The sequence below is a fragment of the Camelus bactrianus genome, chromosome 14 (assembly GCF_048773025.1).
Source record: "Camelus bactrianus isolate YW-2024 breed Bactrian camel chromosome 14, ASM4877302v1, whole genome shotgun sequence".
Classification (NCBI taxonomy): domain Eukaryota; kingdom Metazoa; phylum Chordata; class Mammalia; order Artiodactyla; family Camelidae; genus Camelus; species Camelus bactrianus.
This window is the reverse complement of record NC_133552.1, coordinates 27,774,348-27,789,234: the sequence shown is the minus strand read 5'-3', so window position 1 is coordinate 27,789,234 and position 14,887 is coordinate 27,774,348.

The window sequence follows — 14,887 nt, the reverse complement described above, 5'->3', positions numbered from 1 at the left end:
AAACTCCAATCCAAAAATGTTCAGAAGACCTAAACAAGCAGTTCTCCAATGAAGACATACAAATGGCCAATAGGTACATGAAAAAATGCTCAATATCTCTAATTATCAGAGAAATACAATCCAAAACTACAGTGATGTATCACCTCACACCAGTCAGAATGGCCATCATTTAAAAGTCACAAACAATAAATGCTGAAGAGGGTGCAGAGATAAGGAAACCCCCTTAACACTGTAGGTGAGAATGTAGTTTTGCTGCCAGTAGATGCAACCAATGTTCCAGGTTCTTGTCCCATCCCAAAAAGAATTCAGAGATAAGACATAGTGGTTAAAAAAGTAAACTGAGGATTTATTAAACGATGAATAGTACATTCTCAAGGAGAGAGCGGGCAGGCTCAGGTGAGTGGCTACCTTGTGTTTCTTTGGCAAGTTATTTACATGGGGTGTAAAAATGAATGGGTAGACTATTCATCGGGGAGGGAAGGGTTTGGGGTCATATTCCCTGATTATCATCCCAACTCCACCTTCCCAAAGGGAGGAGGGATTTTTGTCCTTATTTAGTCTGGATTGGAAGTGCATGATGGGTACTTCTGATCTGCAAGGCTAATTTTATTGAAATGAGGGCATAATGAGCAAAAGGTTACATTTGGACACTGGAGATTCCTGCCTTTCCCACCTTTCTTTGTTTGTCTCCAGGCCACTCATCACCCCAAAAGGTGTGATCCCTTATCAGTCCAAAGGTTCCTGCATTTCTTTCTCTGCCCAGGGACCCCTGGTGCTTGCATGATGTATATTTTTCTGCATTTGGCTTATGCCCATCCTTCCTGCCCAATTCCTGCCATTTGGTCTATGTCCCCCTTTTCTGCTCATATCTAGCTATCTGCCTGTTCTAACAGTTTGGTGCAGCCATTGTGGAAAACAGTATAGAGATTCCTTAAAAAACTAAAAATAGATTTACCATATGATCCAGCAATCCCATTCCTGGACATGTATCTGGAAGGAATTATAACTTGAAAAGATACATGCACACCAAAGTTCATAGCAGCACTATTTACAATAGCCAAGACATGGAAACAACGCTAACTGTCCATCCACTGATGAATGGATAAAGAAGATGTGTGTATGTATATGTATGTATGTATACACATACACACAATGGGATACTACTCAGGCATAAAAAACAATAAAATGATGCCATTTGCAGCTAACTGGATGGATCTGGAGATTACCATTGTAAGTAAGCCAGAAAGAGAAAGAAAAATACCATACAGTATCACTTATATGTGGAACCAAAAAGAGAGAAAGAAAGAGAGAGAGAGAGAGAGAGAGAGAGAGAAAAGAAAGAAAGAAAGAAAGAAAGAAAGAAAGAAAGAAAGAAAGAAAGAAAGAAAGAAAGAAAGGAAGAAAGAAAAGAAAGAAAGAAAGAAAGAAAGAAAGAAAGAAAGAAAGAAAGAAAGAAAGAAAGAAAGAAAGAAAGAAAGAAAGAAAGAAAGAAAGAAAGAAAAGAAAAGAAAGAAAAGAAAAGAAAGAAAGGGACACAAATGAACTTATAAAACAAAAGCAGATTCATATAGAAAACCAACTTATGATTACCAGGAAGGGTAGTGGGTGGGAAAGGATAAATTGGGAGTTTAAGATTTGCAGATACTAGCTACTATTTATAAAATAGATGAACAACAAGTTTATACTACATAGCACAGGGAACTATATTCACTATCTTGTAGTAACTTACAGTTAAAGAGAATATGAAAATGAATATATGTATGTTCATGTATGACTGAAGCACTTTGTTATACACCAGAAATTGACACAACATTGTAAACTGACTATAATTCATCTAAAAAAAATTAAACAACAAAATCATGTTATATTGTAACTGCCGATAACCAGGGACAAAGAAACTATCTTTTGAAAATGCAGGGGGAGAACAAAAGATCTATGGCATAAAAAGAAATTACAGAAGAATGAAAGAGAACCTTAACAGTAGCAAAGAAGACAGAGGAAAGTGGAATTGTATTTTTGAAATTCTAAAAGAAAATAATAAAGAATTGTAAAAAGAACAGTATTTCAAAAAGAAAAACAAAACTGAGAGTGTTTAGTGCCAACAGAAATTCCAAGGAAATTTCTAAGGAACAAATGCCAGAAAGAAGAAAAATTACCTCAGAAGGAGGATCTAAAATACAAGAAGGAATTGTGAGCTGTGAAAATGATAAACATGAAGTAAACATAAACTAACATATAATAATCAAAAATAATGTCAAATTTTTTAGGTTTTTTAAGAAGCAAAGTAAAACTAACATACTTCAATGGCATAACCCTAGCAAGTCATAAACATAAATGCTTTTTAGGAGAAAAGTAATGATATTAACTTTAGACTTAACTAAGTTACAAAGGAACTTTAAAAATTTTAGTGAACCCACTAAGAGAAATGCAATGTGTAACTTCCGCACCTTGAAGTTTGTTTTGTTTTTTTTTAATTTGAAGAAACTCTACAATTAACAAATATTTCCAAACTGGATTAAGCAGAAAAGAAAACTCAGTACATTCTATTTCAACACCATACTGGAGGATCTAATAACATTTAACATTTATTAGATATATATAACAGGCACTGTTTTAAGCATCTTATACAAATTAATTTATTTAATCCATACAATATCCTGTGAGGTAGGCATACCTTTATCCATTTTTACAGATGAGGAAATTCAGGTTTCTGACTTGTCCAAGGCAAGTCAGTAACAGAGGTGAGTTGATCCAGATAGTCTAACTCCAGAATCTGTGCTCTTAACAACTAAATTGTACTCTTCTAGCAAACGAAAGAGAAACTAAAAGAAATTTAAAAACAAAGGTTGTAAATGAAGAAACAAAACTGTCAATCTCAGATGACTGCCTAAACCCCAAAGAATCTATGGATGGATAGTATACTAGAAGTACTAAGGGAATTTAACAAGATTGATGGATGTAAAATCATTACATAAAAATCTATTGTATTTCAGTGAATCAGTAGAAATTAGAAAAATTTCTTTTTAAAGCCATTCATTTAAAATAGCATCAAAAAAGTGAGTAACAAATCTAACAAAAGTTGTGTAAGACCTTTATTTAGAAAGTCATTTTTAAAATGTTTAAAATATTAAAGATTTAAAAAGAGAGAGATATCATGTTCATGGACAGAAATAAGCAATATTGTAAAGATAACAATCTTTCCACAATGTTCTTTAGATTCAATGCAATTGCAATAAAAATCCAAGCAGTATATTTTGTGGAACTTGCCAGTCTCCTTCTGAAATTTATGTAGATGATCAATGGTCTAAGAATAACTAAAACATCCCTGAGGGAAAAAAAATATAACATCAGAGGTACTTGCTCTTCTACATATTGACTTAATTATAAAGATAGAATAATTTGAATACCAAGGTACTGACACAGGGATAGACAAATAAACCACCAAAACAGAATAGAGAGACCAAAAATAGACTATGCATACATAAAAATCTAAGACAGAGACTTCATTATAGCTAATTTTAGGCAGAAGAGAATGGACTGAATAGTAAAGCTGTTACTCATATGGGGAAAAAGTGGATTCAAATACCCACTTCACCATTCACAGAAATCAATTCCAGGTGGACCAAGGGTAAAAAATCAGAGAATAATTTTATGGCTCCAATGTAAGGAAGAATGTCTTTCAAATGACAGATTTTTTAAAAAATTTGCAAATTATAAAGAAGTGCAATTATAGAAATAGATAAATGAATTCAGCTGGATTTAAAGTAAGGAAATCTCACATATGCACACACAGAGAGATAATAAAGATAGTAAAAAGCCTCATTCTGCAAGCCTCATTCTGTAACTGCCAAAAGGTCAGTATCCAGAATATATAAACAACTCCTACAAAACAATAAGGAAAAGATAAATAATACTTTATAAAATAGTTAAATACACCAACAAGCATTTTACGGAAAGGGAAATACAGGAGGACGTTAAACATATAAAAAGATATTCAAACTTATTTTTAATCAAGGGAAAGCAATGTAAAACACAATAATATATCATTTTGTTTCTCATGAGATTGATAAAAATCTGAAAGTATTGACTAAGATTTAAAACAAAAAAAAAATCTAAAACATTATTAGTGAGTTTAAATTGCTGCAACTTGGAAAATAATCAATCATTATCTTGTAAGGTTGAATATATGTATTTTTCATGACCCTGCAATTCTATATGAGTATGTATCTTAGGGAAAATCATATTTATGATCTATTGGTCCACCAAGAGATGTATCTAAAAATATAGGAGTATTATTTGTAATATCAAAAAACAAAAACAAACCCATTGTCCAAGTAGAATAGAATGGAAAAAGAAATTATGTTATAGTCATGCAGTGGAATATTATACAACAGTACAAATGAATTAACCAAACCTACATTTTTCAGTATAGATGAATTGCAAGAGTTATGTTGAGAGAACAGGGATAGACATGTACGAATATATATGATTCCATATACATCCATACATATATATATGTATATATATATATGTCAAAAATGAAACTAAATAATATATTACTTAGAGAAACATATGTGATAAAGGCATTTTAAAAAGCATGCCACTAATAAAGCAAAATTCTGACATGATGTTCCCTGTTGGGATGGGCAATGGATAAGGTTATAGAGTGACATACAAAAGTATTCAAAATTATTGTTTTCGTTTTTTTTTTTATTATAAATGTATCTTGTTCATTTTTCTATTTTAAGCTATATAAAATTAAATATTCCTATGTGTGTATGATCTACTTCTCTAAAGTTAAAAAAAAAAAAAGGAGACCATCTGAAAGTATTTTGTACTTTGTACTTTGACACTACTTTCCATGAGTATCACCTATGGTACTTAAAAAAACTAGCTCAGATTTCAATACAAACTTAATAAAAATCAAATTTAAAAAATTAAATGAAAAAATTGACTCTTCATAAAACACCCAAAAGATTTAAAGAATTATTATAATCATTTTAGTACTTTGCTGGGAGCTTGTATTGGACACCATTTACCATTTAAGTAATACAAAGATGGACTTCTGGGAGACGGAGAAGATGGTGGAGTAGAAGGACGCTCGCAGGTCACCCTCTCCCACAAATACACCAAGACCCACATCTACAGACCCACTCAGCCAACCAGAGCACCTGTGGAACTCCGACAGAACATCGCCCTCTTCAAAAGATAAAGACGCCAAAAATCTGGTAGGAGAAAAGGAAAAAAGAAAGAACAAAAGGCAAAGCAGCGCGGGACGGGTCCCGCGGGGAGGGAGCGGCAAAGGAGGACTGGCGCTCGCTCCCTGGGTCTCCCCTCTCCAACTGAGAGGCCAGCTGGACGGAGCAGGAGCCTCCGAGGCTCGGATCTGTACAGAGCAGCCCTTGACTAACAGAACTAAGTTAAACGGGCACAGAGCGTCCCCCCGACACCCAGCCTGAGACGCGGGCCGGCAGGCGCGGGCAGGGCCAGGCTGCACAAGCCGGGCGGAGGACGGAAGTGGCTGCACGGAGGCAGCCCCGGGGGAACACAAGGGGCTGCGCGCCATGGCTGTGGGTGCACAGGGCAGAACAACCTGGGCCCTCCATAAAACAGCAAGGTTGATGTGCTCTCGGGGGAAGGGTGCACACCCCCATCTCTGAAAACCCGCGGAAAGTTTTCAGGGGAAGAGAGGCAGGGCTCAGGCACAGCCGCCATATCCTCCGCGCTGAGCACTCAGGCGGGGGCGGTGGCGAAACCTGCATCCACACCGAAGGGCTTAGCAGCCTCAAAGGCCAGACTGAGACTGGCCTGCAGCCTGGGGCAGATAGGATCCTTCTATCCTGGTCTCTCAGAGAACTTCCTCCACAAAGACAAACAAGGAGCTGGGTTTTGGCTCGGAGCAGGGACAGGGCTGTCCCTCGGTCTTCCCCGAGCCCACCCGCGGAGCGCCGACCAGGGCGGAGCGCGAAGACGACCAGAGCAGCGGAGCTACCGGCGGCGCAGGTAGAGGGAGAGCGGCCCCCCGCCTTTCCTGCAGGAACACAGCCCCTGACCGAGGTGCTGGGAGGGGGCACGACCTGCCCTCCTACCTGGCCAGTCTACAACATCTGACTGTGGCATCCGGAGGTGCAGCAATCCGCCCTCCCACAGCAGAGAGCTGCACCTGACCCAGTGTTAGGAGGAGGCGCGATCTGCTTGCCGACAGCTGCTGGGAGCAGCACAGAAGAGGGCGCCAACGGAGGGCCTCTGAAAACAGCAAGCTGAGCTTCCAAAACAGGCCAAAGACAGAAAGACTCCACATTAAAAGCACACAGACTCCAGGAGAACACCGACAAACCTCCCCCCCCTTTTTTTTTTTTAAATCTGTTTTCACCTGTTCTATTTTCTATTACTCTCTTAATCTTTAATTCTTAATTCATTTCTATTTCTCTTGGGTTTTGATGTCCTGCTATTGATTAGACATAGGTTTCAAATACATCTATTCATCTCTCCACCCCTTTTTTTGTAAAGGTTTTAAAAGGACGTCTCAACCCGATTAATACTCTGCTTCAACTCACTCTTCTATTATTCATTATACACTGTTTTCAAACCCTCTTTCCCCTTCTTTTAAAATTCTCTCTCTCTTATTTTTTTTTCTTTTTTTCCTAAGTTTTATTCCTAAATAAGCATCAGATAGATAAAATCCTTAAGGACCAAAATAAACAACTGATACTCCATAAACCACAGTGCCAAAGAGGTATGAGCAAGATGAAGAAGCAGAAAAACCTTTCCCAATTAACAGAACAAGAGAAACCCCCTGAAAGAAAGATCAACAAAATAGACATCGATAGCCTACTAGATCAAGATTTCAAAAAAAGAGTGATCGAATTGCTGAAGGAATTAAAAGAGATAGTGTTTAGAGATATAAAATATGTCAAAAATGAAATTGAAGCTATAAAGAAGAGCCAAGTAGAATGGGTAAACTCATTGACAGAGATGAGGAATGATCTAATAGCTGTGCAAAGCCGACTAGATAATGCAGAGGAACGAATTACTGATCTAGAAGACAGGGCAATAGAAAGCACCCATTCAGAAGAACTACAAGAGAAGCAAATAAAAAATAATGAAAATAGCATAAGGGCCCTATGGGATAATGTAAAGCATCCCAATCTTCACATAATAGGGGTCCCAGAAGGAGAAGAAAGATCAAAGGGGATTGAAAAGGTTTTTGAAGAAATCATGACTGAAAACTTCCCAAACTTAAAGAAGGAATCAGATATCCAAGTACAGGAAGCTCAGAGGGTCCCAAACAGGAAGAAACCAAATACACCCACACCAAGACATATCATAATCAAGATGGCCAGAGTCAAGGATAAAGAAATGATTCTAAAGGCAGCAAGAGAAAAGCAAAGAGTAAGTTACAAGGGAACCCCCATAAGGCTCTCAGCTGATTTCTCTACACAAACACTACAGGCCAGAAGGGAGTGGCAAGATATATTCAAAGCCCTGAATGAAAAAAAGATGCAGCCTAGGATCCTTTATCCAGAAAGGCTATCCTTGAGGGTAGAAGGAGAAATAAAGAGTTTCACAAACAAAAAAAAAAGCTGTAGGAGTTTAGCAACACTAAACCCATGCTAAAAGAAATATTGAAAGGGCTATTCTAAATAGAAAAGCAGCAGGATGCTACAGAAATGAGAAACACACAACTGGAAAGGTGATAACTCATAAATTACAAATAAAGTAAACATGAAATTATAAAAGAAGACATACAAATCACTGAGAGTAGGAGAGGGAGGCAGGGAAATATAGAATATTTTTTTCTTTCTTTTTTAAATTTTGTTAACAGTAGGATGGGTTTGAGATCATGTTACTATCAGTTTAATAAAAACAGTTATAGTAATGGGTTGATAGATTTACAAAAAAGGGTAACCACAAGCCAAAAATTTACAAAGGAGTCACAAAAATTAAATAAAATCCATGATAATACAAAGGAAAATTACCAAAGCACAAAAGGAAGAAGAAAGGAACAAGGAGGATATACCAATTCAACTGCAAAGATAAGTTCAAAATGGCAATAAACACACATCTATCATTAATTACTGTAAATGTTAATGGACTAAATGCTCCAGTCAAAAGACACAGAGTGTCAGACTGGATAATAAAGCAAGAACCTTCAATATGCTGCATACAAGAGACCCACTTTAGGGAGAAGGACACATACACATTGAGAGTGAAAGGATGGAAAAGGATATTCCATGCAAATGGAAAAGCCAAAAAAGCAGGTGTTGCAGTACTGATTTCAGACAAAATAGACTTTAAAACAAAGGCATAAAGAAAGATAAAGAAGGACATTTTATAATGATTAAAGGAGTGATACAAGATGAGGATATTACACTCGTTAATATGTATGCACCCAATATAGGAGCACCTAAGTACATACAAGAATTACTAACAGAGATAAAGGGGGATATTGATGGGAATACAATCATAGTTGGAGATTTTAACACTGCATTAACATCACTAGACAGATCTTCCAGACAGAAAATAAACAAGGCAACAGAGAAATTAAATACTACAATAGAAAAACTAGATTTGGTGGATATTTTCAGAGCATTACACCCCCAAAAAATAGGATATACATTCTTTTCAAGTGCACATGGAACATTTTCCAGGATCGATCATGTACTTGGGCACAAAAGAAACCTCAACAATTTTAAGAAGATAGAAATTATCTCAAGCATCTTTACTGACCACAATGCCATGAAACTGGAAATCAACAACAGAGAAACAAAGGAGAAAAACAGGAACACATGGCGATTAAACAATATGTTATTCAAAAAACAATGGATCAATGAGGAAATCAAAGCTGAAATTAAAAAATACCTTGAGACAAATGATAATGAAAGCACAACCACTCAAAACCTATGGGACACAGCAAAGGCTGTGCTAAGAGGGAAGTTTATAGCGATACAGGCCTTCCTCAAAAAAGAAGAACAATCTCAAATAAACAATTTAACCCACCACCTGAATGAATTAGAAAAAGAAGAACAAAAAGCTCCAAAAAGCAGCAGAAGGAAGGAAATAATAAAGATCAGAGAGGAATTAAATACAAGAGAGTTTAACAAGACCATAGAAAAGATCAACCAAACCAAACGCTGGTTTTTTGAAAAAGTAAATAAAATCGACAAACCTCTGGCCGAACTCACAAAGAAGAAAAAAGAGAGAGCACAAATTAGCAAAATAAGAAAGGAAAATGGAGAAATTACAACAAACAAAATAGAAATACAGAATATCATACGAGAATATTATGAAAAACTATATGGAACCAAACTGGATAACCTAGAGGAGATGGACAAATTTCTGGAAACATACTGTCCACCAAAACTGAATCAAGAAGAATCTGAACACTTGAACAATCCGATCACTAGAAAGGAAATAGAAATAGCAATTAAAAACCTCCCTACAAATAAAAGTCCAGGACCGGGCAGCTTCACCGGGGAATTCTACCAAACATACAAAGAAGAACTCATACCAGTCCTTCTCAAACTCTTCCAGACGATTGAAAATGAGGGAATACTCCCAAACTCATTCTATGAAGCCAACATCACCCTGATACCAAAACCAGGCAAAGACACTACAAAAAAAGAGAATTATAGGCCAATATCACTGATGAACATAGATGCCAAAATCCTCACCAAAATTTTAGCAAATAGAATCCAACAACACATAAAAAAGATTATACATCATGACCAAGTGGGGTTCATCCCAGGGACACAAGGCTGGTTCAACATACACATATCAATCAGTGTAATACATCACATCAACAAGAGAAAGGACAAAAACCACATGATCATCTCAATCGATGCAGAAAAAGCATTTGATAAAATTCAACACCCATTTATGATAAAAACTCTTGCCAAAGTGGGTATAGAGGGAACATATCTCAACATAATAAAAGCTATATATGACAAACCTACAGCCAGCATAGTACTCAATGGTGAAAAACTCAAAACTTCCCACTAAAATCTGGGACAAGACAAGGATGCCCACTATCACCACTCCTATTCAACACAGTCCTGGAAGTCCTAGCCACAGCAGTCAGGCAAGAGAAAGAAATAAAAGGGATCCAAATTGGAAAAGAAGAGGTAAAAGTGTCATTATATGCTGATGACATGTTACTATATATAGAAAACCCTAAAAGGTCCACACGAAAGCTACTAGAGCTGATTGAAGAATTCAGCAAGGTAGCAGGTTACAAAATTAACGTTCAAAAATCAGTTGCATTTCTTTACACTAACGTTAAATCAACAGAAAGAGAAAGTAAAGAAACAATCCCCTTTAAAATAGCACCCAAAGTAATAAAATATCTGGGAATAAATCTAACCAAGGAGGTGAAAGAATTATACACAGAAAACTATAAACCATTGATGAAGGAAATTAAAGAAGACTTTAAAAAATGGAAAGGTATTCCATGCTCTTGGATTGGAAGAATCAATATTGTTAAAATGGTCACACTGCCCAAGGCAATCTACAGATTGAATGCAATCCCTATCCAATTACCCAGGACATATTTCACAGAACTGGAACAAATCATAATAAAATTCATATGGAACCATCAAAGACCTAGAATTGCCAAAGCATTACTGAAGAGAAAGAAAGAGGCTGGAGGAATAACTCCTAGACTTCAGACAATACTATAGAGCTACAGTCATCAAGACAGCATGGTATTGGTACCAAAACAGACATATAGACCAATGGAACAGAATAGAGAGCCCAGAAATGAACCCACAAACTTTTGGTCAACTCATCTTTGACAAAGGAGGCAAGAATATACATTGGAATAAAGACAGTCTCTTCAGCAAATGGTGTTGGGAAAACTGGACAGCAGCATGTAAAACAATGAAGCTAGAACACTCCCTTACACCATATACAAAAATCAACTCAAAATGGATTAAAGACTTAAACATAAGACAAGATACAATAAACCTCCTAGAGGAAAGTATAGGCAAAACATTATCTGACATACATTTCAAAAATTTTCTCCTAGAAGAAATAAAAGCAAGAATAAACAAATGGGACCTAATGAAACTTACAAGCTTCTGCACAGCAAAGGAAACCAGAAATAAAACAAGAAGAAAACCTACGGAATGGGAGAAAATTTTTGCAAGTGAAACCAACAAAGGCTTGATCTCCAGAATATATAAGCAGCTCATACGACTCAATAAGAAAAAAATAAACAACCCAATCCAAAAATGGGCAGAAGACCTAAACAAGCAATTCTCCAAGGAAGACATACAAATGATCAAAAAGCACATGAAAAAATGCTCAATATCAGTAATTATCAGAGAAATGCAAATCAAAACTACAATGAGGTATCACCTCACACCAGTCAGAATGGCCGTCATTCAAAAATCCACAAATGACAAATGCTGGAGAGGCTGTGGAGAAAGGGGAACCCTCCTACACTGCTGGTGGGAATGCAGTTTGGTGCAGCCACTATGGAAAACAGTGTGGAGATTCCTCAAAAGACTAGGAATAGACTTACCATATGACCCAGGAATCCCACTCCTGGGCTTGTATCCAGAAGGAAATCTACTTCAGGATGACACCTGCACCCCAATGTTCATAGCAGCACTATTTACAATAGCCAAAACATGGAAACAGCCTTAATGTCCATCAACAGGTGACTGGATAAAGAAGAGGTGGTATATTTATACAATGGAATACTACTCAGCCATAAAAACCGACAACATAATGCCATTTGCAGCAACATGGATGCTCCTGGAGAATGTCACTCTAAGTGAAGTAAGCCAGAAAGAGAGAAAAATACCATATGAGATCGCTCATATGTGGAATCTAAAAAACAAAAACAAAAACAAACAAACAAAAACAAAGCGTAAATAAAGGACAGAAATAGACTCACAGACAGAGAATACAGACTTGTGGTTACCAGGGTGGTGGTGGGTGGGAAGGGATAGACTGGGATTTCAAAATTGTAGAATAGACTACACTGTATAGCACAGGGAAATATACACAAAATGTTATGATAACTCACAGAGAAAAAAACATGACAATGAGTGTGTATATTTCCATGAATAACTGAAAAATTGTGCTGAACACTGGAATTTGACACAACATTGTAAAATGATTATAAATCAATAAAAAAATGTTAAAAAAAAAAAAAAAGATGGAGTTCTTTCACTACAGACACTCTCCACTTAGAAGGTAGCAGGCAATTAGCACTCCCAAGTATGGAAAATGTTCCATGATGTTTGACAGATCATAAATGGTGATGTTTTCTCCTTGGAAAAGAGGCATCATCTGCCTTTGCTGAGCGTTTAGTCTATTGAATGAAACAGATAATAAACAAGGAAACAAATGAATTGTAAAGAATGTTGTTAAGAAAATAAACAGGGTGCAGTAATATAAAATAACAGTGAACAGGTATGTGGAATAGGTTGGATCCTTCCACAGGTGGACCAAGAAGAGCCTCTCTAAAGAGATGGCCTTCAAACTCAGATCTGAAAGAGGAGAAAGGGCCTCAGAGTGGGACAGGCAGGGAGTTGGCAGCAAGAGGAGGGAGGATTCCAGGCCAAAGGAAGTGTACCAATGAAGGCCTAGAAAAGAGATTTGGGCCTATAAGAACTGAGGAGCAGAATGGTAGAATGCTGAGATTATCAAAATTTTACTGAGTCCAAGATGATACTGCTCCCTGCATGACAGGCCATTCAATCAAAAGACAAGGTGTTGAGGCAAAGAACAGTGGCTTTATTCAGAAAGCCAGCTAACAGAGAAGATGGTGAATTAGTGTTCCAAAGAACTATCTGACCCACATTAGAACTCAGGCTTCTTTTATCCTAAAAGGGGAGAGGGATGGCTAGTTGTGGAAGACTTCTTGGTGCAGGAATTCTTTGTTCTTACAGCTGTCCACATAGGTCTGGTCACAATGATCCTATAAACCTCCAAGAAGACAATTGTTATTTTCTGTTCTGCAACTTTTTATTATACCTTTAAAGGTCAAGCCTGGGAGGCATATCCTTAAGAACGAGCTATCATGTGTATTTCAGGCGATAGGCAACATCCTTTTACAAAAGTGCAGAGCCAGCATGACTCAGCACAGGCAAAAGAGCACAAAGTTTGGAACTAAAAGAATAGGTCCCATGTCGAGTCAGGTTTGTTCTTCTCTATTACAGAATTAATAAGATGTGATGATGAGTCAGATGTGGAGAAAATTATATAGAACTGTAATATGTCAAAAATGTATGTAATTCTCATTCTCTAAAGATGCTTTAGTTATTTCAACTGATTTCTCTGTCTTCAAAAAGTTCTACAGGAGTTAAAAATAAAAATAAAAACCTCCTGATTATCCACAACATTGACATCACTGTGCAGGTCACTGTAGGGCACACAACTTCTTCCAGGGGTAAAAACATGGAACTATCAAAAACATATCAGAATATCACAAACACTTTCAATCATCTATGTAAATTGTAAAACATGTTATTACTTTACTTATCATCTAAGTTTCAAATTTTCATAGATAGAAAATTAAAACCTTTGACTACCACAGCCAACGAATCTGTGGCATTGTTTCCCAACACATTTGTTTCACTCTGACTCAGCTTCATAAAATAATAAAATAAGCTAATGCTTACTGAGTGCAGTAAAAACGCAAGACACTGCTAATAACACTTGTAAATATTAACTGATTTAATCCTTACCTCAACCCTAGAAGGACATTACTCTTAATTATCCCCATTCACTATGCATGAATTCACACGTTTATTGTTTCCAAAGCTTTAGTTTTCAGAAGGAGCTTGGAGCCACACTGACACCAAACAGTGAGCTATAACCTGCCCAAGTTACACATGTTTTGATCTTAAGTGTCTTTGCTGATTAATTTTGGTAAAAATAGCCAATCAAGATCTACAAAAATTCAGAAAGCATACTGGGGAAATGAATCAACCTCTCCCCCAACAAAGACAGAGAATAAGTGATTTCTCTATTACGAGGAGCTAAATAGGAACTAGAAATGCAAGTAAATTTCTAAGCAAATAAACTCTCTATTACCAAGTATTCCAAATGTTGCAGAGTATATAGAATGAAACCAGCCAGGATCCAAAGATCCCCCTTAAAGCTGGGGGGGTGAAGAATATACCATCTGAATATATAAAATTTAGCTTTTATTTTGTTGCAGCAAAGTTTGTTGCAGCAAAGTGTGTTACAGCTCAGTTGTGACAGCAACCTGGATCCAGGCAAGAGACCAAGCAGCACTCAGAGAGTTGGGGAACTCAGGTTTATTATGCTGGTGGGCCCAGAGGAGATAACATTCCAAGCTCTGGACCTCGTCTATAGGTTTACACAGCCTTTTATAGGCTACCAGTCTAGACTTTGCAACATTTTGCAACATCATATGCAAGTAAGGTATAATAAAGGTGACTAATTAGGAACAAGCTTTGTAGAAATGGACCAATCAGGAGTGAGCTCAGGGAACCAGCAGAATCTTAGGGGTAAGTTCCACTTTCTTAGAAGTAAGATGTTTCAGAGGCAAAAAGCGAGATAATGCCTTTGGGCCAGGGAACTGATGGTGCTGGCAGGAGAGTAATGGCCCTGCCTAGGGGTCCTGCTGGTCTTTTTCATGGGGCTTCCCACCTCAATTTCAGTTTTGTTTTGCTTTTCTCAACTGTCACACTCTAAAACAGATTAAACTGAAATCTTTCTCAGGAGCCATAAAATCCACGGAAGTATGTTGACAGCCAAAAGAGCCACAGCCTTGGGGTGCGAGCCTCTCACTTTTCCTGCACTTAAGTACTAAGCCTGAAATGAATGGTTCACAGTGGTACTAAGTCTGTAATGCACAGTGTGGCTCTCAACTTTGGCCACACGTTAAAAATTACCTGGGGTGCTT